At 45.4% G+C, this 24248-nt stretch overlaps 1 protein-coding gene across 2 annotated transcripts in view; it reads right to left on the reverse strand.

The window, feature by feature from the left end:
* Positions 1–24248, reverse strand: part of man2a1 (mannosidase, alpha, class 2A, member 1) — a 355305-nt gene that overhangs the window by 275893 nt on the left and 55164 nt on the right. The window lies entirely within an intron of this gene.

Genomic DNA, 24248 nt, shown 5'->3' on the forward strand with positions numbered 1-24248 from the left:
GATTTGCAAGATGCCGAAGACTGGCTGTATCACTGCTTTTGATAATACATTAGAGGACTGGACCACGTATGTGGAAAGAGTCGAGGTATATTTCGAGGCAAATGAAATAGCGGAGGGGAAAAAGGCATCAATATTGCTAAACGTAATGGGCGCTAGAACGTACGGCCTATTGCGGGATCTGATTACTCCAGCCAAACCGAAGGCGAAGAGTTTTAACGAAATTGTTGCTGTTCTACAGGAGCACTTAAACCCTGCACCGCTGTTGATAGCAGAAAGATTTAAATTCCACAGGAGAACTCAGCACAAAGATGAGAGCAATGCTGAGTATCTTACGGAACTACGCAAGCTATCAAAGCACTGCCAGTTCGGAGCAGGACTGGCAGATACCCTACGGGACAAATTTGTCTGTGGGCTCCTGAGTGAAGGAACACAGAAGAAGTTACTCGCAGAAAAAGAGCTGACGCTAGATAAGGCTTTCAGCGTGGCAGTATCGTATGAAGCAGCAGCCAGGGGAGCTGCAGAAATTCAACAAAAACCACAGGAATACGGCACCCACGAAATGACACGGGGATTTGCAAAATGTTATCGCTGCGACAGAACTAACCATGACCAGAAGGACTGCTGGTCCAAAGACAAAATATGCAGACAATGCGGGAAGATTGGACACATTGCACGAGTTTGTAGGTCTGGGAAGAAGACCAGAGACAACAAAAAGGCTACTAAGGAACCGTACAAGAAAGTACAAAAGAAGACGGACAGTAGTTCCAAAGACCAGATGAGCGATAGTGAATCCGAGAACAGGAGATTAAGCTGTCTCAAACTTCACAATGTAATCGCAAAAGAGGGTCACCGAACCATTTGGGTCACCCTCACGATAGCAGGGTCCCAAGTTAAAATGGAATTGGATACAGGATCAGCACTAACCGTCATGAATCGACGAGACTATGAGCGGCTATTTTCACACATACCCTTGAGAGAGACATCCATCGTCTTGACGACGTATACGGGGCAAAAAGTATACCCCAGAGGAAAAATAAGGGTGCCTGTCGAATACAATGGCAAGAAAATGCGGAAATTATATCTCTACATACTGCCAAATGGTGGACCACCGTTATTGGGACGGGAATGGATCAGAAAGATAAACTTAGATTGGCATTCCATTCATGCAATGACGGTGGACGGTAAAAAAGATGAAGACGTCACTCCTGGACGATTGTCAACAATCTTAGCTAACGCCAAAGAGGTATTTCAACAAGAACTGGGCACGCTTAAAGGCGTAACCGCCTCGTTAAAAATAGAAGAGAATGCAGTTCCCAAGTTTTTCAAAGCGAGACCGGTACCATATGCAATTCGTCCAACCGTCGAGGCAGAGCTGGAGAATCTGGAGAAGGCGGGCGTGTTGTCTAAGGTCGACTGGAGCGAGTGGGCGACACCCATCGTTCCTGTCATGAAGAAAACGTTAAGCAATAAGTCCGGAGAGCCAAGGAAGATTCGCATCTGTGGGGATTTCAAGGTGACGGTGAACCCTGTCCTTCACACAGTACAATATCCTCTTCCAAGGATAGAAGACATCTTCGCCTCACTGTCTGGAGGGAAGCGTTTTACAAAAATTGACCTAGCACAAGCATATTTGCAGATGGAGGTTGAAGAGTCCTCTAGGAAGTATCTCACGATAAACACTCACAAAGGTCTTTACCAGTATCATCGATTGGTATTCGGAGTGGCATCGGCTCCGGCGATATGGCAAAGAGCGATGGAACAAGTCCTGCAAGGGATCCCGGGGACTCAGTGTTACTTGGACGACATCCTTGTAACAGGTGAAGATGACAGTGAACACCTTAACAACCTAGAACAGGTGCTCACTAGACTACGGGAACATGGGCTGCGAGCCAACCGCCCCAAGTGCGAATTTTTTAAGAAACAGATATCGTATTGTGGCCACGTGATTGATGAAGAGGGGTTACATAAGTCCCCTGACAAAATTGATGCAGTTGTTAAGGCCCCAGCGCCTGAAAATGTGTCGCAACTGAGGTCATTCCTCGGGTTGGTGAATTACTATCATAAGTTTTTGCCGAATTTGTCGACAATTCTGCATCCACTGAACGCCCTGCTACGAACGGGGGTAGCATGGAAATGGAGCGATGATTGTAAACGTGCTTTTCAGAAGAGTAAGGACTTAATCACTTCGAAGGAAGTATTGGCTCACTACAACCCAGCACTGCCAATCAGGCTGGCGTGTGATGCGTCTCCCTACGGCATTGGGGCGCTCCTGTCATATAAATTCCTTGATGGTTTGGAGAGGCCGATAGCTTTTGCGTCACGCTCGTTAACTTCTGCCGAGCGTAACTACGCCCAGATTGACAGAGAGGCCCTCAGCCTAGTGTGGGGGGTGAAGAAGTTCAATCACTATCTGCACGGTCAAAAATTTACTCTACTAACCGATCATCAACCTCTTGTCTCCATTTTCAACCCTCAGAAGGGCGTACCGATAATGACAGCACAACGGCTGCAGAGATGGTCCCTTTTCCTAGGGGCACACCAATATGACATCGAGTACAGGGGAACTAAACAGCATGGAAATGCTGATGGATTGTCACGTCTACTGTTGCCGACGGTGGAAGAAGACCTTGCAGTGGATCCAATGGAGTTATTCCACTCGACCATAGTCGAATGTCTCCCTGTAACGAATGCAAACATAGAAAAGGAAACATGGAATGACCCGACACTATCACGGGTCTATGATTTAACGGTGAAGGGATGGCCAGCACATGGCGAACCACTGCTGCCAGCATTTTTGTCAAGAAGAGAACAGCTGTCAGTGTGCAGAGGAACCTTGATGTGTGGATCCAGAGTAGTAATTCCATCTAAGTTGATGGATAGAGTGCTCAATGAGCTTCATGAGGGTCATCTGGGTGGGGTAAAAATGAAGAGCTTAGCCAGAGCGTTTGTGTGGTGGCCGGGAATCGATAGAGAAATCGAAGAGATGACCAAGAGCTGTGCAGGATGCCAGAAGGTCCAAAACGCCCCACCACAAGCTCCTCTGCATCCATGGGAGTGGCCCTCATCTCCATGGCAAAGGGTGCACATTGATTTTGCTGGTCCCTTCATGGTCTCGATGTTTTTAATTGCGGTGGATGCACATTCAAAGTGGCCAGAGGTAATAAAAATGTCCTCAACCACCACGGAAAAAACTATCACAGTTTTACGAACCATATTCGCCAGGAATGGGCTGCCTGAACAGATTTGCTCTGACAATGGACCACAGTTTGTGTCTGAAGAGTTCCGGAGGTTCTTAAAGAACAATGGTGTTAAGCATTACACATCTGCCCCATATCATCCAGCCACTAATGGATTGGCCGAGAGGTTTGTCCAAACATTCAAGAAGGCTATCAAGGCAATGTGTAATGAAGATATACCCCTACAACACAAGGTGGACAACTTCTTGTTTGCCTACCGGAATGCGACACATGCGGTTACCAACCAAACTCCAGCCATGATGTTCTTCAATCGAAGACTACGATGCCGCTTGGATTTGGTTAAGCCAAACGTCCGAAGAGATGTGGAGAACAGGCAGTTTCAGAATATGAATGAAAGGCCGACCAGGAGTTTTAAGATAGGTCAACCAGTTTTGGCCCGGGACTACCACACTGAGAAATGGCAGCCAGGAACGATTTGTACACGACAAGGACCTCTCATGTATACCGTGGACGTTGAGGAGAGCATTGTAAGACGCCATGCTGACCAGATTCTAGTCACTGGAAAATGTCAACTCCACACCACGATCTGATACACCTGGTAATGAAATCGACGTTCCAATTGCAGCTACCGCAGAACCGGTAATATTGGAAGCAGATGAACCAAACAACGACATTGATTCCGACTCAACATTGCCAGAAGAACCTGATACTCCAAAGAGGCGTTATCCAGACAGAATCAGGAAGCCTCCTCAAAGACTGAACTTATAATTGCTTAAACTTAACCAATGTATCTAGCAACAGTAATTGTGATTGTAATTAGTTATCATTAGTTGTTAAATGAATGTTATGTACTGTTTATCTAAAAGGGGAGGAATTGTTGTGTATGTACCTTTAAGAGAATAACTGGTCTCAGACTGCAGTACCGGCAGTGACCACCCCTGTATAAAAGGCGCTAGAGAGCCTCTGTTGGTTAGTTTCGTTTATGCCTTTCACCAGTAAAGACTTGTTTGTTTCTCTCCTGCTAGTCCGTGTCTCAATCATTCACGGACTTAACAGTGAACATTCGTTGCACTGCCTCGAAGGCAAGTATATCCTTCCTCAGATAAGGAGACCAAAACTGTGCACAGTACTCCAGGTGTGGTCTCACCAAAGCCCATTACAGTTGTAGCAAGACTTCCTTACTCTTGTACTCCAGCCCCCTTGCAACAAAGGCCAACATGCCATTTGCCTTCCTAATTGCTTGCTGTACCTGCATGCTAACTCTCTGGCCATGATTTTACCGGCGCTCAGTGGAGGGTCAGCTGTGAAATTTTAAATGATTGACAGCGGGTTGGGAACCTGCCTTTCCCAATGTCGGGTCTGCCAGCGCTGAGCAGACCAGACAGGCAGCGGCGGGGAGCCCAACTGAGATCATTAGTGGCTTGATTACAGCCATGTAGCAATGATTTTTTTCCCAGCTTTTTAACTTTCACAGGTCTCCCACGGGTTTCCCGCTGTGCCTAGACCTCATCAGTGAAGCTGAGGCGGGAGGTCAGTGGCCATTGAATCAGTTGATGAGTTAACAGCTTCAAATGTCAACTCAAAGCTCCCAGTTGATTCAGATATCTTCCCTTAAGCACTAGCATCTCTAAACTGCATTTCCACTACAGATTCAGGATGCTGTTTGACCTCATTACCTCTCCCACAATTGATAGATCACTTCTGTCATCTCTACCTCACCTGCCATCTATTCCATCAGCATGGGTGCCCTTGAAACTCTCTCACCTTGGTCCTCAGAATCTGACCACGATCAGCCCCAACACCCGCATCACCAGGCACACCAGCAGTACCAACAACAACACCAACCTTCTCCGCAATCAACTGATGCTGCACAGGACAGAGGACATCAGCACCCAACCACATTGCTGCCCAGGATGTCAAGGGTGGACTCACCATAGCCACATTTACTTCATTTGACGCTGTACACGCTGGCTGCCACAAGATACGCCAGGTTGGCACCACCCCACACCAACAACATAAAGCATCCCTACAATGACCAAGCCATTCCTTTCACACTCATCAGCATTGCGGAGGATACTGTTATGTCTCACCATTCACTGCAACTCACTAAGCCACTTCCACAGGTGTAGACAAATCTGTCCAAGAAAGCAAAGTGTTGAAAATAAAGGCTTCAATGTTTGACAGCACATTAACAGAAACTTCACATGAACATTGGCTAAAACACACAAATACATTGGCTAAAACACACAAATGCACAGCCTTGCGTGTTGTTAGTTAATAGGATTGGACTAGGATGAAGGTGAGTGCGAGGGGTGGCTAGAGAGATGGGGAAGTGATACTGTAGATAGAGAGGGATGGGTGGAGGTGCAAGGTAAGTTAGTGTGAGTAAGGATGTGCAGAAGTAGGGTAGGGAAGGCAGAGTGATGGGGATGTGATGAGTGGCACGGCAGGATGAGGTTGAGTGTGGCTTTGCAGTAACGTTTCGTGATCATTGAAAGATTTGCGCCACTGCAGCCTGGTACTCCTGACGGCATCCCTGCTTGTGCCCTCCTATGCAATGTGCAACCAGGCTGCGTTGGTCTCCTGGGGAGGTCTCTTACGCCCATAGGAAGGAAAAAGGACCTCCCTGCGTGCTGTGACTCCCTCCATAAGCATATGGAGGGAGTCATGGGAGAGCTTGGGTACAGCCGTGCACCCCTGTGGAGTGCTTGTCAGTGTTTGCAGCACCTCAATGCTGTAGAACACTGACAGCACAAATGTCAAAGTAAATTTGCACATGGTCCCTTTAAGGAAACCGGTTGATGACAAGTCATCGACCTGCTTCCTTCAATTGGCCGGGAAACTTGCTGGGCGGGCTTAACAAGTCCAATCAGGGGAAAGTCATGTCGGAGGCCGGGATGGAGCCAACAGTGGGGCTGAGATCTGCCACCGACATCGCCCGCCATGGACCCATCGAGGTAGGGAAAATCGCGGCCTCTGTGTTTCCTGTACAAGGAGATCTAAATCTCACTGAACACCAACATTTAATAGATTCTCACCAGTTAAAAAATATTCTGTTTTTCTATTCTTCCTACCAAAGTGAATAACCTCACATTTCCCCACATTATACTCCATCTGCCACCTTATTGCCCAGTCACTTAACCTGTCTATATCCTTTTGCAGCCTCTTTGTGTCCTCCTAACAGCTTATTTTCCCACCTAGCTTTGTATCATCAGCTAACTTGGATACGTTCCACTCGGTCCCTTCATCTAAGTCATCTAAGGCAAAAGGGAAAGGGAGGTGGGGTAGCATTGCTGGTTAAAGAGGAGATTAACACAATTGTAAGGAAGGATATTAGCTCTGATGATGTGGAATCTGTACGGGTAGAACTGAGAAATACCAAGGGGCAGAAAACGTTAGTGGGAGTGGTATAGAGACCTCCAAACAGTAATGCGGAGGTTGGGGTTGGCATTAAAAGGGAAATTAGAGAAGCGTGCAATAAGGGCACATCAGTCATCATGGGTGACTTTAATCTACATGTAGATTGAGCTAACCAAATTAGTAACAATACTGTGGAGGAGGAATTCCTGGAGTGTTTACGGGATAGTTTCCTGGACCAATATGTCGAGGAACCAACTAGAGATCAGGCCATCTTAGACTGGGTATTATGTAACGAGAAAGGATTAATTAGCAATCTTGCTGTACGAGGCCCCTTGGGTCGGAGCCATCATAATATGATCGAATTCTTCATTAAGATGGAGAATGAAGTAGTTGACTCAGAGACTAGGGTCCTGAATTTAAATAAAGGAAACTACGATGGTATGAGGCCCGAGTTGGGTAGCATTGATTGGGGAATGTCACTCAAAGGGTTGACGGTGGATAGGCAATAGCAAACATTCAAAGACTGCATGGATGAACTACAGAATTTGTTCATCCCAGTTTGGCATAAAAATAAAACAAAAAAGGTGACTCAACCATGGCTAACAAGGGAAATTAGGGATAGCATAAGATCCAAGGAGAAGACATATAAATTGGCCAGAAAAAGCAGTAAACCTGAGGATTGGGAGCAGTTTAGGATTCAACAAAGGAGGACAAAGGGATTAATTAAGAGGGGGAAAATTGAATATGAGAGTAAGCTTGCAGGGAACATAAAAACTGACTGTAAAAGCTTTTATAGATATGTGAAGAGAAAAAGATTGGTGAAGTCAAGCGTAGGTCCCTTGCAGTCAGAATCAGGGGAATTTATAATGGGGAACAAAGAAATGGCTGACCAATTAAATACATACTTTGGTTCTGGCTTCACAAAGGAGGACACAAATTGTTGAGTCTGAGTGTCCCAGATATGCTTATTCTAAATCACTGGACACAGACAACAAGAATAACTTAAACAGGTCTTTACTAATCGAAGGTCAGGGCTGAACTGCTTAGCAAATTACTACACAGAGTTTATATACCGGTGTGGTCACCACCGGTACTACAATATACAGTAGCCAAGAGAAAGTAGTCCATCTCTTAAGGTAGTCTCTTAAGGTGGTACAGGTTACATACACCACAATTCCTCCCTTTTTAGCTTAACAGTGTACATCCCAATTTAAACATAACATGGATAACATATATACAACTTCATGCAAAACTGTTCAAAGATTCAGTCTCTGAGGAGGCCTCCTGATCCGAGTTGGATAACGCCTTTCAGGGGTCTCTGATTCTCGTTGCTGGGGTGACTCATCTAGTTGATCTCTTATGGGTTGGACATCATCAGATACATTGGCGTCTGAGGTAGATGCTTCAGGTTCACTAACTTCTTCCACTGGTGTCTCTGTCGTAGTCATGGGTTCGACCCTTGTTCTCGATTCTACAAGTTGGTCAGCATGACGTCGTATTACGTTTTCACCAATATTTACCGTGTACATCAGCGGTCCTTGTCTGGCACGAATTGTTCCAGATTGCCATTTCTCATTCTTATAGTCCCGGGCTAACACTGGTTGTCCTATTTCGAAACTCCGAGTGGTCTTGTTATTTATATGCTGGAACTGTTTGTTTTTGACTTCCCTCCGCACATTTGGTTTTAATAAGTCCAACCTGGACCGCAACCTCCTGTTATAGAACATCATGGCAGGGCTTTGATTTGTCACTGCATGAGTGGCGTTTCGATATGCCATTAGGAAATTGTCCACCTTGTGTTGTAGTGGAATCTGGTCTTCGCTCATGGCCTTTATCGCCTTTTTGAACGTTTGTACAAATCTCTCGGCCAACCCATTTGTAGCCGGATGATATGGGGCAGAGGTACAATGTTTCACCCCATTCTTCTTCATGAATTTCTGGAATTCTTCTGACACGAACTGCGGTCCGTTGTCTGAACATATTTGTTCTGGCAATCCATTTCTTGCGAATATCGTTCTTAGAACTGCGATCGTCTTTTCCGAGGTAGTGGTCGCCATCTTAATCACTTCTGGCCATTTAGAATGTGCGTGTACCGCAATTAAAAACATGGAGTCCATGAATGGACCTGTGAAGTCAATATGTACACGTTGCCATGGGGTTGAAGGCCATTCCCATGGATGCAGCAGTGCAATTGGAGGTGCATTTTGAACTTTTTGGCACCCTGGGCAGCTTTTAGTCAGATCCTCTATTTGTTGGTCGATACCTGGCCACCACACATAAGCCCTAGCAAGGCTTTTCATCTTGACTCCCCCCAGATGACCTTCATGCAGTTCCTTTAGAACTCTCTCCCTTAATTTAGGAGGAATAATCACCCTTGTTCCATACATCAATGTTCCTTGACAGACGGACAGCTGTTCTCGTCTGGCTGAGAATGCCGGTAACAGTGGTTCACCATGAGCCGGCCATCCCTTCACTGTCAATTCGTAGACCCAAGACAGTGTTGGGTCGTTCCTGGTTTCTCTCTCAATACTTGCATTGGTGACTGGTAAACATTCGATGATGGTCGAGTGAAATAACTCAACAGGGTCAACTGTCGGTGCCTCTTCCGCTGTAGGTAGTGGCAGGCGCGACAGCCCATCAGCATTACCATGTTGCTTTGTACCTTTGAATTCGATCTGATATTGATGTGCCCCTAGGAAAAGGGACCATCTCTGGAGCCTCTGCGCTGTCATCACCGAAACACCCTTCTTAGGGTTAAAAATGGAAACCAACGGCTGGTGGTCTGTCAGCAGCGTAAACTTTTGCCCTTGCAGGTAATGATTAAATTTTTTTACTCCCCACACAAGGCTGAGAGCCTCCCTATCTATCTGAGCATAGTTGCGCTCAGCGGAGGTCAATGATCTAGATGCGAATGCGACTGGTCTTTCTAAGCCATTTGGCAACTTATGTGAGAGCACTGCCCCAATACCATATGGAGAAGCATCACAAGCTAAACGAATAGGCAGCGTTGGGTTAAAGTGAGCCAACACTTCCTTAGAGGTGATCAATGCCTTGCTCTTGTGAAAGGCCCGCTTACAGTCCTCGCTCCACTTCCATGGCACTCCCTTCTGCAAAAGAGCGTTCAGCGGGTGTAGCACCGTGGATAAATTTGGCAGAAACTTATGGTAATAGTTAAACAACCCTATGAACGACCTCAACTGGGATACATTTTCCGGAGCGGGAGCCTTCACAACAGCTTCGATCTTAGACTCATAGAGTCATACAGCACGGATAGAGGCCCTTCGGCCCATCGTGTCTGTGTCGGCCATCAAGCCCTGTCTAATCTAATCCCATATTCCAGCATTTGGTCCGTAGCCTTGTATGCTGTGGCATTTCAAGTGCTCATCCAAATGCTTCTTAAATGTTGTGAGGGTTCCTGCCTCCACAACCCTTTCAGGCAGTGAGTTCCAGACTCCAACCACCCTCTGGGTGAAAAAGTTCTTTCTCAAATCCCCTCTAAACCTCCCACCCTTTGCCTTGAATCTATGCCCCCTAGTTATTGACCCTTCTACTAAGGGAAAAAGCTCCTCAGTATCCATCCTATCTATGCCCCTCATAATTTTGTACACCTCAATCATGTCCCCCCTCAGCCTCCTCTGCTCCAAGGAAAACAAACCCAATCTGCCCAGTCTCTCTTCATAGCTGAAGCGCTCCAGCCCTGGTAACATCCTGGTGAATCTCCTCTGCACCCTCTCCAAAGCGTTCACATCCTTCCTGTAGTGTGGCGACCAGAACTGCACACAGTATTCCAGCTGTGGCCTAACCAGTGTTTTATACAGTTCCATCATAACCTCCTTGCTCTTATATTCTATGCCTCGGCTAATGAAGGCAAGTATCCCATATGCCTTTTTTACCACCTTATCCACCTGTTCCGCCGCCTTCAGGGATCTGTGTACTTGCACACCCAGATCCCTCTGACCCTCCGTCTTGCCTAGGGTCTTACCATTCATAGTGTATTCCCTTGCCTTGTTAGTCCCCCCAAAGTGCATCACCTCGCACTTTTCCGGGTTAAATTCCATTTGCCACTGTTCCGCCCATCTGACCAACCCATCTATATCGTCCTGCAGACTGAGGCTACCCTCCTCGCTATTTACCACCCTACCAATTTTTGTATCATCCGCGAACTTACTGATCATACCTTTTACATTCATATCCAAGTCATTAATGTAGACCACAAACAGCAAGGGACCCAGCACCGATCCCTGTGGTACCCCACTGGCCACAGGCTTCCAGTCACAAAAACAACCTTCGACCATCACCCTCTGCCTTCTGCCACTAAGCCAGTTTTGTATCCAATGTGCCAAGGCACCCTGGATTCCATGGGCTCTTACCTTCTTGACCAGTCTCCTGTGCGGGACTTTATCAAAGGCCTTACTGAAATCCATGTATACCACATCCACTGCGTTACCCTCATCCACACACCTGGTCACCCCCTCAAAAAATTCAATCAAATTAGTCAGACATGACCTTCCCTTGACAAAGCCATGTTGACTATCCCTGATTAATCCTTGCCTCTCCAAGTGGAGACTAATTTTGTCCCTCAGAATTTTTTCCAATAATTTTCCTACCACTGATGTTAGGCTCACTGGCCTGTAGTTCCCTGGTTTTTCCCTACTTCCCTTCTTGAATAATGGTACTACATTAGCGGTTCTCCAGTCCTCTGGCACATCCCCTGTGGCCAGAGAGGTCCTGAATATATGTGTTAGAGCCCCCGCAATCTCTTCCTTTGCCTCACACAGCAGCCTGGGATACATTTCGTCTGGGCCTGGGGATTTATCCATTTTTAGGCCTGCTAAAACCGCCAATACCTCCTCCCTCTCGATGTTAATATGTTCGAGCATATCACAGTCCCCCCGCCCTATTTCTATGTCTACGTCTACATCGTCCTTCTCCATAGTGAAAACAGATGCAAAAAATTCATTTAGAACCCCTCCTACATCTTCCGGCTCCACACACAGATTGCCACTTTTGTCCCTAATGGGCCCTATTTTTTCCCTAGTTATCCTCTTACCCTTAATATACTTATAAAACATCTTAGGATTTTCCTTTATTTTGCTCGCCAGTGTTATTTCATGGCCCCTCCTTGATCTCCGAATTTCTTTTTTTAACTATCCCCCTGCACTTTTTGTACTCCTCTAGGGCTTCCTCTGTCTTTAGCCTTTTGTATCTGCCAAAAGCCATCCTTTTTTTCCTAATCCATTCTCGTATATCCCCTGACATCCAAGGTTCCCTGTGGTTTTTGGAACCACCCTTGACCTTTACGGGAGCATGTTGCCATTGTATGATCTCAATCTCCCTTCTGAAAGCCTCCCATTGCTCCGATGCGGATTTTCCTACAAGTAGCTGATCCCAGTCCATTTTGGCCAGATCCTGCCTTATCCTATTAAAATCGGCCTTCCCCCAATTTAGAACCTTTATTTCCGGCCCATCCATGTCCTTTTCCATGACCACCTTAAATCTCACCATATTATGGTCACTGTCACCAAAGTGCTCACCTACTAGCACTTTTTCCACTTGGCCGGCCACATTCCCTAGAATTAGGTCCAGTACTGCGCCCTCTCTTGTAGGACTTTCTACATGCTGGCTCAAAAAGCTCTCCTGGATGCACTTTAAGAATTCTACACCCTCTGAGCCTTTCACACTCTGACTATCCCAGTTAATATTGGGGAAGTTGAAATCCCCCATTATTATTACCCTATTATTTGCACATTTCTCTGAGATTTGCCTACATATCTGTTCCTCTATCTCCCCCTGACTGTTTGGAGGCCTATAGTACACTCCCAGCAAAGTGCTTGCCCCCTTTTTGTTTTTAAGCTCCACCCATATGGCCTCATTAGAGGAACCTGCTAATATATCATCCCTCCTTACTGCAGTAATTGACTCCTTAATTAATATTGCGACACCCACTCCTCTTATACCTCCCCCTCTGTCTCGCCTGAAGATTCTGTACCCCGGAATATTGAGCTGCCAGTCTTGCCCCTCCCTCAACCATGTCTCCGTGATAGCAACAATATCATACTCCCATGTGTTTATCAACACCTTCAGTTCATCCACCTTATTTGCAAGACTCCTTGTATTAAAATAGATGCCATCCAGCCTTGCCCTTATATATTTGCCCTGTCTACCAAGCTGACTTGTTTTTTTCCTCTATAATTGGCAGCACATCACCCCCTATTTCAGCTCCCCTCTGTATCCCATCCCCCTGCCAAGTGACTTGTGAAGCCCCTCCTGGTCAATGACGTGACCACAGTACGAGATTTGCTTCTGAAAGAACTCACATTTCTGGTGATTAACTCGAAGTCCATATTCTTTCAATCTGGTGAGCACCTGTTCCAAATTTGCAAGGTGTTCCTCATCATCATCTCCTGTAATCAGAATGTCGTCCAGGTAGCATTGTGTGCCTGGAATTCCCTGTAATACCTGCTCCATGGCCCTTTGCCAAATCGCTGGAGCCAATGCCACTCCAAAAACCAGTCTATTATACCGATATAAGCCCTTATGTGTGTTGATCGTGAGATACTGGCGTGACGCTTCATCAACTTCCATCTGTAAGTACGCCTGCGCCAGGTCTATCTTGGTGAAGTGTTTCCCGCCAGACAACGAAGCGAAGATATCCTCAATCCGTGGAAGCGGATATTGCACCGTGTGAAGCACCGGATTAACAGTGATCTTGAAATCGCCACATATGCGAACCTTCCCCGGTTCCCCCGGCTTGTTACTCGATGAACGCTTCATGACGGGAACAATGGGCGTGGCCCATTCACTCCAGTCCACCTTTGACAGTACTCCGGAACGTTCTAGTCCTTCCAGCTCAGCTTCCACAGCAGGTCGTATCGCATAAGGTACCGGTCTAGCTTTGAAAAATTTCGGGTTTGCATGTTCTTCAACCTTGATGTTTGCTGTAATTCCTTTCAGTGTTCCCAGTCCCTGCTGGAACACCTCTTTAGCATCGTCCAATATTCTGGACAGTCGTTTAGGTTTGACATCATCCTTTTTACCGGAATCTACAGTTAGTGCTTTTAAGGAATGCCAGTCCATATTTATTCTCCTGATCCATTCCCGTCCCAGTAGTGGTGGACCTCCCTCAGGTAACACATATAAGTCCATTCCTTGGCTTTCTTTACCCTTGTGGACCACCTTTACCTTTATCTTTCCAATGGGGTATACTCTTTGCCCCGTGTATGTTTTCAATACAATCTCCGTATCCCTTAGGGGAATGTGTGGAAATAACCTTTTGTAATCTTGCTTATTCATGACCGTCAATGCTGATCCAGTGTCCAGTTCCATCTTCACTTGGACTCCTGCTATCTGAAGTGTGACCCAGATAGTTTGGTGGTCTGCTGTGTTACCCACATTATGTATTCTTAGACAACCCAGTTCCTTACTGCTGGAGTCTGAATCCGTCTTCTGTTCATCTGAACTGTTCTCTGTCACCTTGTGTACCTTTTTGCACTTTTCCTGCGGTGACTTTTTGTTGCTGGTCTTCTTTCCTGACCGGCATACTTTAGCTATGTGACCGAGCTTGCCACATTTTCTGCATTCCTGATTTTTGAACCAGCACTGGTTCTGATCGTGCGTTGTCCTTCCGCAACGATAACACTTTACTGCACCCAATGCCATTTGATTGGTGCTGAGTTCCGATGACCTTAGCTGCATTTCCGCGGTGCCTCTTGCTGCGGCCTCGTGCGATGCTGCAATGGTGACAGCTTTATCAAGCGTAAGGTCCTTTTCCTCTAGCAGTCGCTTTTGTGTTCCTTCTTTTAATAATCCACACACGAATTTATCTCTCAGAGCATCTGCTAGTCCTGTACCAAACTGGCAGTACTTTGATAGCTTGCGCAGTTCAATTAAGAATTCAGCGTTGCTTTCCTCTTTCAGCTGCGTTCTTCTGTAAAATTTAAATCGTTCCGCTATCAGCAGCGGCGTGGGGTTTAAATGTTCTTGCAGGATAGTAACAATATTCGCGAAAGTCTGATCCGCCGGTTTATCTGGTGTTACAAGGTGCCTCAATAACCCGTACGTCTTCGCACCCATTGAGTTTAATAAGGTTATTGCTTTCTTATCATCTGGTACCTCATTTGCTGTACAATAAACTCCAATGCGTTCTACATACGTGGCCCAATCTTCAACATCGCTATCAAAAGCAGTGATGTTACCGTGTTTAGGAATCCTTGAGAGTTTCTTTAAATATTTTATTTTCCCAAAATGGCGGCTTCCTGCGCTTGTCTTCTTCCCCCGCCTACTAAAATGGCGGCTTCCCGCGCTTGGCGGCTTTTCCCGCGCTTGTTTTCTTCCCCCGCCGACTACAATGGCGGCTTCCCGCGCTGGTCTTCTTCCCCCGCTGGCTACAATGGCGATTACCGCGCTGTTGCCGTTCTCGCCTCCCAGCGGTTCTTAATTTCCCCGACGCTGCTTTTGTTCCCCCGCGGTTCTCGTGGGCATTAACGCTTCCCTTGTTGCTGCGCCTCTCAGCCCCGATTGCAGCCCGGCCCTTTACACCGGCTGCGGTCGAGTTCTCCGCCCTTTTTCCTCCGGTTTCCCTCCCCTTCTCCACTGACAACGCGGCCGACTTTCTGCCCGTGTCGCTAGATCGGCTTACCCACCACCGTGGTAGAAGGATGATCACTGCCTGTCGCTGATGGAGGACTTCGTGGTCAGTAATTTCAACCCGGGTTCTCGATGCCTCCCGTGCGATGCGGTGCTCAGCAGGCTGATGAGGGCGGATGCCTCTTCTCGACGCCCGTTCTGAGGACGAAGCTGCCTTGGATGCAAAACTGCCGCAGGGTAAGATCGGACTCGTCGCCACTGTTGAGTCTGAGTGTCCCAGATATGCTTATTCTAAATCACTGGACACAGACAACAAGAATAACTTAAACAGGTCTTTACTAATCGAAGGTCAGGGCTGAACTGCTTAGCAAATTACTACACAGAGTTTATATACCGGTGTGGTCACCACCGGTACTACAATATACAGTAGCCAAGAGAAAGTAGTCCATCTCTTAAGGTAGTCTCTTAAGGTGGTACAGGTTACATACACCACACAAATAACCTCCCAGAGATGTCGGGGAACATAGGGTCTGATGAAAGGGAGGAACTGAAAGAAATCAGTATTTTTAGGGAAATGGTGTTAAGGAAATTGATGGGATTGAAGGCGGATAAATCCACAGGGCCTGATAATCTACATCCTAGGGTACTTAAGGAAGTGGCCCTAGAAATAGTAGATGCATTGCTGATCATCTTCCAACATTCGATGGAATCTGGAACAGTACCCATGGATTGGAGGGTAGCTAATGTTACCCCACTATTCAAAAAAGGTGGTAGAGAGAAAACGGGGAATTACAGACCAGTAAGCCTGACATCGGTAGTGGGGAAAATGCTAGAGTCCATTATAAAAAATGTAATAGCAGAGCATTTGGAAAACAGTGACAGGATCGGACAAAGTCAACATGGATTTACAAAAGGTAAATCATGCTTGACTAATCTACTGGAATTTTTTGAGGATGTAACTGGTTAAATAGATAAGGGAGAACCAGTGGATGTGGTGTATTTGGACATTCCGAAGGCTTTTGATAAGGTCCCGCATAAGAGATTAGCGTGTAAAGTTAAGGCACATGGGATTGGGGGCAAGGTATTGACTTGGATGGAGAACTGGTTGGCAGACAGAAAGCAAAGAGTTGGAATAAACGGGTCTTTTTCCGAGTGGCAGGCAGTGACTAGTGGGGTACCGCAGGGATCGGTCCTTGGACCCCAGCTATTCACAATATATATTAATGATCTACACAAGGGAACCAGATGTAATATCTCCAAATTTGCAGACGACACAAAGCTGGGTGGGTGTGTGTGCTGTGACGAGGATGCAGAGAAACTCCAGGATGATTTGGACAGGTTGGGTGATTGGGCAAAAGCATGGCAGATGCAATATAACGTGGATAAATGTGAGGTTATCCACTTGGTGGCAAAAACACGAAGGCAGATTATTATCTGAATGGCAATAGATTGGGAGAAGGAGAAGTGCAACGAGACCTGGGTGTCCTTGTGCACCAGTCGCTGAAGGTAAGCATGCAGGTGCAGCAGGCGGTTAAGAAGGCAAATGGTATGTTAGCCTTTGTTAGCGAGAGGGTTTTAGTACAGGAACAAGGATGTCTTGCTGCAGTTATACAGGGCCTTGGCGAGACCACATCTTGAGTATTGTGTGCAGTTTTGGTCGCCTTATCTGAGGAAGGATGTTCTTGCCATGGAAGGAGTTCAGCGAAGATTCACCAGGCTGATACCTGGGATGGCAGGAATGACGTATGAGGAGAGATTGGGACGATTGGGCTTGTACTCGCTGGAGTTTAGAAGAATGAGAGGGGATCTCATTGGAACTTATAAAATTCTGACAGGACTGGACAGACTAGATGCAGGAAGGATGTTCCCGATGGTCGGGGAGTCCAGAACCAGGGGTCACAGCCTAAGGATAAGGGGTAAGCCATTTAGAACAGAAATGAGGAGGAATTTCTTCACCCAGAGAGTGGTGAACCTGTGGAATTCTCTACCACAGAAGGCAGTGGAAGCCAATTCATTAAATATATTCAAGAAGGAGTTGGGTATATTTCTTAAGACTAAAGGGATCCAGGGGTATGGGGAGAAAGCAGGGACCGGGTACTGAAATTGGATGATCAGCCATGATCGCATTGAATGGCGGAGCAGGCTTGAGAGGCGGAATGGCCTACTCCTGCTCCTATCTTCTATGTTTCTATTAATATAGATAGTAAATAGCTGAGGGCCAAGCACTGATCCTTGCGGCACTCCACTAGCTTAAGCCTGCCAACCTGAAAATTACCCATTTATCCCTTCTGTCCGTGAATTAATCCTCTATCCTTGCTAATATATCACTCCCAACCCCATGAGCCCTTATCTTGCGTAGCAACCTTTTCTGTGGCACCTTATCGCATGCCTTTTGGAAATCTAAATATACTACATCCAGTGGTTCCCCTTTATCTACCCTGCTGGGTACATCCTCAGAAAGCTCTTATAAATTTGTCAAACACGATTTCCCTTTCATAAAACCATGTTGACTCTACCTAATCATGATGATTTTCTAAGCGCCCTGTTACCACATCCTTAATAATAGATTCCAGCATTTTCCCCGACGACTGATGTCAGGCTAACTGGCCTATAGTTCCCCGTTTTCTCTCTCCCTCCTTTCTTGAATAGCAGGGTTACATTCTAGATCTAGGGAATTTTGGAAGATCACAACCAATGCATCCACTGTCTCTGCAGCCACCTCTTAGAACCCTAGGATGGAAGCCAGCAGACCCAAGGGATTTTTCAGCTTTTAGTCCCATTACTTTCTCAAGTACTTTTTCTCTACTGATCTTAATTACTTTAAGTTCCTCACTCATTAGCCCCTTGGTTCCCCACTATTTTTGATATGTTTTTTGTGTCTTCGACTGTGAAGGCAGATATAAAATATTTGTTTAAAGTCTCAGCCATTTCCTTATTCCCCATTATACTTTTTCCTGTCTCAGCCTCGAAGGAACCAACACTTACTTTTGCTACACTCTTCCTTTTTACATACTTGTAGAAATTCTTACAATCTGTTTTTATATTTTTTGCCAGTTTACGCTCATTCTATTTTCTCCCTTTTTAGCACTTTTTTGGTTATCCTTTGCTGGTTTCTAAAGCTCTCCCAATCCTCAGGTTTCGCAACATTATACGCCTCTTCTTTTAATCTAATACTATCGTTAATTTCTTTAGTTAGGCACGGATGGATCACTTTTCCCGTGGAGTTTTTAATTCTCAATGGAATGTATATTCGTTGAGAATTTTGGAATATTTCTTAAAATGTTTGCCACTATTCATCTACCATCATACTTTTTAAACTAATTTCCCAATCTACCTTAGCCAACTCGTCCCTCATACCTATGTAATTGGCTTTATTTAAGTTTAAGTCTCTCATTTTGGATTTATGTATTTCACTCTCAAACTCAATGTGAAATTCTATCATATTATCATCACTCTTCCCCAGAGGATCATTTACTATGAGATTAAGAATTAACCCTGTCTCATTACACAATACAAGATATAAAATAGCCTGTTCCCTGGTTGGTTCCACGGAATATTGTTCTCGGAAACTGGCTCGAATGCATTCCATGAACTCGTCCTCCAGACTACTTTTGCCAATTTGATTTGCCCAGTCGATATGAAGATTAAAGTCTCCCAGGATTATTGCATTAATTTTGTTACAAGCGCCTATTATTTCTTCATTTCTACTCTGTCCAACGGTATAGCTACTGTTAGGGGCCTATAAACTTCTCTCACCAGTGTTTTCTGCCCCTTGTTATTTCTTATTTCCACCCATACCATTTCTACTTCCTGATCTTTTGAGTCAAGATCCTTTCTCACTATTGTCCTTATGTCATCCTTTATCATCAGGGCTACCCCACTCACTTTCAATTCTGCCTATCTTTTCAAAACGTCAAAAGGAGTGCTAGCAGCAGAGAGTGCCTTGAGAGAGTTTGGGTAAGTGAGAGAGTTAGGGTAAGTGGGGTGTGAGGTGCTGTTTTTGTCTTGTTTTTCCTGCTAGTCTCAGGATTAGCAGACATCGCGGAGGTGGAGCAGCGAGGCGAGGCCCAGTCGAGGCAGCCGGGAGCAGCAGCGGGTGTCGAGTCGGAGCAGCGAGGCAAGGCAGCCTAAACAGGCTCCACAGGCAACATTCCAAAAGGAGGTCAGAATTCAAAAGTGACATCACAGCCAAGCTGGTAGGTGATTGGCTGGCTGGTGAGTACTTTTCCTTCCCTTTTAAACCTTTATAAGTTGGTAAGTTCAATTAAATAGAGGTGTGAAATTCATCATCTAGAATCGGGGCAGAGGGTATTTAAAAATAATAATAATAAATTTAATTAATTACATAGAATGGCAGAGCAGGTGATGTGTTACTGCTGCAATATGTGGGAGCTGGTGGACACCATTGATGTTCACGGTGATCACATTTGCAGTAAGTGTTGGCTGCTTGAGGAACTCCGGCTCAGTGTTGATGAGCTGGAGTCCGAGCTTCAAACACTGCAACACATCAGGGAGGCAGAGAGTTACCTGGACTCTGTGTTCCAGGAAGTAGTCACACCAATTAGATTAACTAATTCAGATGTAGTCCGTGGTCAGGGACAGGAGGGTGTGACTATGAGTGAGGCAGGTACGGGGATCCAGGAGGTAGTGTTGGAGGAGCCGCAGCCCTTGCTCTTGTCCAGCAGGTTCGAGGCTCTTACTCCCTGTGAGGACAGGAACGGGGACTGCAGGGAGGATGAGCAACCTGGCCACAGCACCGTGGAACGAGGGGCCATTCAAGTGGGGGGAGCAAAAAGAAAGGTTGTAGTGGTAGGGGACAGTATCATTAGGGGGATAGATAGGGTTCTTTGCTGCCGAGAGCGAGAGTCCCAAAGGTTGTGTTGCCTGCCCGGTGCCAGGGTTAAGGACATCTCCTCTGGGCTGGAGAGAAACTTGGAGTGGGAGGGGGAGGATCCAGTTGTCGTGGTCCATGTTGGTACCAGCAACATAGATAGGACAAGGAAAGAGGTTCTGCTGAGGGAGTATGAGCAGCTAGGGGCCAAATTAAAAAGCAGAACCACAAGGGTAATAATCTCTGGATTACTGCCTGAGCCACGAGCAAATTTGGCTAGGGTAAATAAAATCAGGGAGTTAAATGCGTGGCTCAAAGACTGGTGTGGGAGAAATGGGTTTTGCTTCTTGGGACACTGGCATCAGTACTGGGACGGGAGAGAGCTGTTCCGTTGGGACGGACTTCACTTGGCCAGTGCTGGGACTAGAATCCTGGTGAATCGAATAACTAGGGCTGTAGAGAGGGCTTTAAACTAATTAGTTGGGGGGAAGTTTCAAGAGAGCGAAAAATAAAAATGTCAGCGGAGAAGGCAATAGAGCAAGGTAGCAGTGAGGGAATTAAAAACCAGAGCGTGTCAGGAAGGGACAGAATGTATAAAGATAAAGGTAGAGTAGTAAAGGGGGTAACAGCAGGAATAGATTGTCACAAAACATATTTAAAAGTTCTTTATCTGAATGCACGCAGCATTTGTAACAAAATAGACGAGTTGACGGTACAAATAACTACACATGAGTATGATCTGGTGGCCATTACAGAAACATGGCTGCAGGGTGACCATGACTAGGAACTAAACATCCAGGGGTATTTAACAATTAGGAAGGACAGACAGGAAGGAAAGGGAGGTGGGGTGGCTATGTTAATAAAGGATAGAATCACTGCAGTAGTGAGAAATGATATTGGGTCAAAGGATCAGGATAATGAAACAGTTTGGGTGGAGGTAAGGAATAGTAAGGGGAAAAAGTCACTAGTGGGCATAGTCTATAGGGCTCCTAACAGTTGCAACTCTGTTGGTCGGAGTATAAATCAGGAAATAGTTGGGGCTTGTAATAAGGGAACAGCTATAATCATGGGGGATTTTAACTTTCATATTGACTGGACAAATCAAATTGGGCAGGGCAGCCTTGAGGAAGAGTTCATAGAGTGCATTAGGGACGGGTTCTTTGAGCAGTATGTAACTGAACCAACCAGGGGGCAAGCAATCTTAGATCTGGTCCTGTGTAATGAGACAGGATTAATAAAAAATGTCCTAGTAAAGGATCCCCTTGGAATGAGTGACCATAACATGGTTGAATTCCAAATTCAGTTGGAGGGTGAGAGAGTTGGATCTCAAACCAGCGTACTAAGCTTAAATAAAGGAGACTATGAAGGTATGAGAGCAGAGTTGACTAAAGTGGACTGGGAAAATAGATTAAAGTGTAAGACGGTACATGAGCAGTGGTGTACATTCAAGGAGATATTTCACAACTGTCAAGAAAAATATATTCCAGTGAGGAAAAAGGGGTGTAAAAGAAAACAGCCATCCGTGGCTAAGTAAAGTAATAAACGATAGTATCTGACTGAAAACAAGGGCATATAAATTAGCCAAATCTAGTGGGAGGATAGAAGATTGGGAAGCATTTAAAAGCCAGCAAAGAACAACTAAAAGATTAATTAAGAAAAGGAAGATAGATTATGAAAGTAAACTAGCAAAAAATATAAAAAGAGTTTCTACAGTTATATAAAAAGAAAAAGGGTGGCTAAAGTGAATGTTGGTCCCTTAGAGGACGAGACCGGGAAATTAGTGGTGGGGAACATGGAGATGGCAAAAACGCTGAACAAATATTTTGTATCAGTCTTTACAGTAGAGGACACTAAAAATATCCCAACACTGGACAAACAGGGGGCTACTGTGGGGGAGGAGCTAAACACGATTAAAATCACTAAGGAGGTGGTACTCGGTAAGATAATGGGACTCAAGGCGGATAAATTCCCTGGACCTGATGGCTTACATCCTAGGGTCTTGAGAGAAGTAGCGGCAGGGATTGTGGATGCATTGGTGGTAATTTTCCAAAACTCCCTGGATTCAGGAAAGGTCCCAGCAGATTGGAAAACTGCTAAAGTAACGCCCTTATTTAAAAAGGGAGGCAGACAAAAGGTTGGAAACTATAGACCAGTTAGCCTAACATCTGTGGTTGGTAAAATGTTGGAGTCCATTATTAAGGAAGCAATAACAGGACATTTGGATAAGCATAATTTAATCGGACAGAGTCAGCATGGTTTTACGAAGGGGAAGTCATGTTTGACAAATTTGCTCGAATTCTTTGAGGACGTAACAAACAGGGTGGATAAAGGGGAACCAGTGGATGTGGTGTATTTGGACTTCCAAAAGGCATTTGACAAGGTGCCACACAAAAGAAAACTGCACAAGATAAAAAATCACGGGATTGGGGGCAATATACTGACATGGGTGGGGGATTGGCTATCTAACAGAAAACAGAGAGTTGGGATAAATGGTTCATTCTTGGGTTGGCAATCAGTGACTAGTGGTGTTCTGCAGGGGTCAGTGCTGGGACCCCAACTCTTTACAATCTATATTAACGATTTGGAGGAAGGGACCGAGTGCAACGTATCCAAGTTTGCCGACGATACAAAGATGGGAGGGAAAGCAGTGAGTGAGGAGGACATAAAAAACCTGCAAAAGGACATAGACAGGCTAAGTGAGTGGGCAAAAATTTGGCAGATGGAATATAATGTTGGAAAGTGTGAGGTTATGCACTTTGGCAGAAAAAAATCAAAGAGCAAGTTATTATCTAAATGGAGAGAAACTGCAAAGTGCTACAGTACAAAGGGATCTAGGGGTCCTGGTGCATGAAACACAGAAGGTTAGTATGCAGGTACAGCAGGTGATCAGGAAGGCCAATGGAATCTTGGCTTTTATTGCAAGGGGGATGGAGTATAAAAGCAGGGAAGTCTTGCTGCAGTTATACAGGGCACTGGTGAGGCCACACCTGGAATACTGCGTGCAGTTTTGGTTTCCATATTTAAGAAAAGATATACTTGCTCTCGAGGCAGTTCAGAGAAGGTTCACTTGGTTGATTCCGGAGATGAGGGGGTTGACTTATGAGGAAAGGTTGAGTAGGTTGGGACTCTACTCATTGGAGTTCAGAAGAATGAGAGGCGATCTTATCGAAACATATAAGGTTGTGAGGGGGCTTGATCGGGTGGATGCAGTGAGGATGTTTCCACTGATGGGTGAGACTAGAACTAGGGGGCATAATCTTAGAATAAGGGGCTGCCCTTTCAAAACTGAGATGAGGAGAAACTTCTTCACTCAGAGGGTAGTAAATCTATGGAATTTGGTACCTCAGAGAGCTGTGGAAGCTGCGACATTAAATAAATTTAAAACGGAGATAGACAGTTTCCTAGCTGATAAGGGAATGAGGGGTTACGGGGAGAGGGCAGGGAAGTGGACGTGAGTCTAAGTTCGGATCAGCCATGATCCTATTGAATTGCGGAGCAGGCCCGAGGGGCCGTATGGCCTACTCCTGCTCCTACTTCTTATGTTCTTATGTCAAGTACCCTGGAATATTTAGTTCCCAACCTTGGTCACCGTGCAACCACATCTCTGTAATGGCTATTATATCAAACTCATTTATCTCTATTTGTGCCACAAATTCATCTATCTTGTTATGAATGCTTCATGCATTCAGGTAAAGAGCCTTTCATTTTAACTTTTTAAACCATTATTCCCTGCTTTCACCTTACTCGCTGATGCACTATTACCGTTAAACTCTCTGTCCCTTGCTGTCACACTCTACTTACCTTTACTCAAATCGCTACACTGCTCCATCGCCTTGACTTTTCTCTTTAGATTTATAAATTTCCCCTCACCTGATCCTTCCCCCTACCATTTTAGTTTAAAGTTCTATCTAAATCTTGGCTTCTTCACTAAACTGCGCATTTAGTACTGAAAATAAGATGCATAACAAAGCCTGTGACATGTTGAGAAGCCTGAACTTGGAGTTCGTGCAGGTTCCCAGGGCCATAAATTAGTAAAAAGACTCAAGCTAGTAAGCTACAGTATCCGGCATGCATCTATGTCTACAACTTATAGCAATTGTGCTTTGTCAACAAGACCAGCTATTTACAGAGTATGCCAGTACTTCCTGTTTGTAAGCACCTACCCTCCTCAACTCTGGTGCAACAATGTAAAATTACTGAGAATGAAACCACTTGGGCAACCAATTTTAGAACAGAGAAAGTAACTGGAATTATTTTTTTTTTAGTAAAATGCA

Source organism: Somniosus microcephalus, chromosome 1 (assembly GCF_052327205.1).
Source record: "Somniosus microcephalus isolate GS21.2 chromosome 1, FLI_Smic_1.0, whole genome shotgun sequence".
In the NCBI taxonomy this organism is placed as follows: domain Eukaryota; kingdom Metazoa; phylum Chordata; class Chondrichthyes; order Squaliformes; family Somniosidae; genus Somniosus; species Somniosus microcephalus.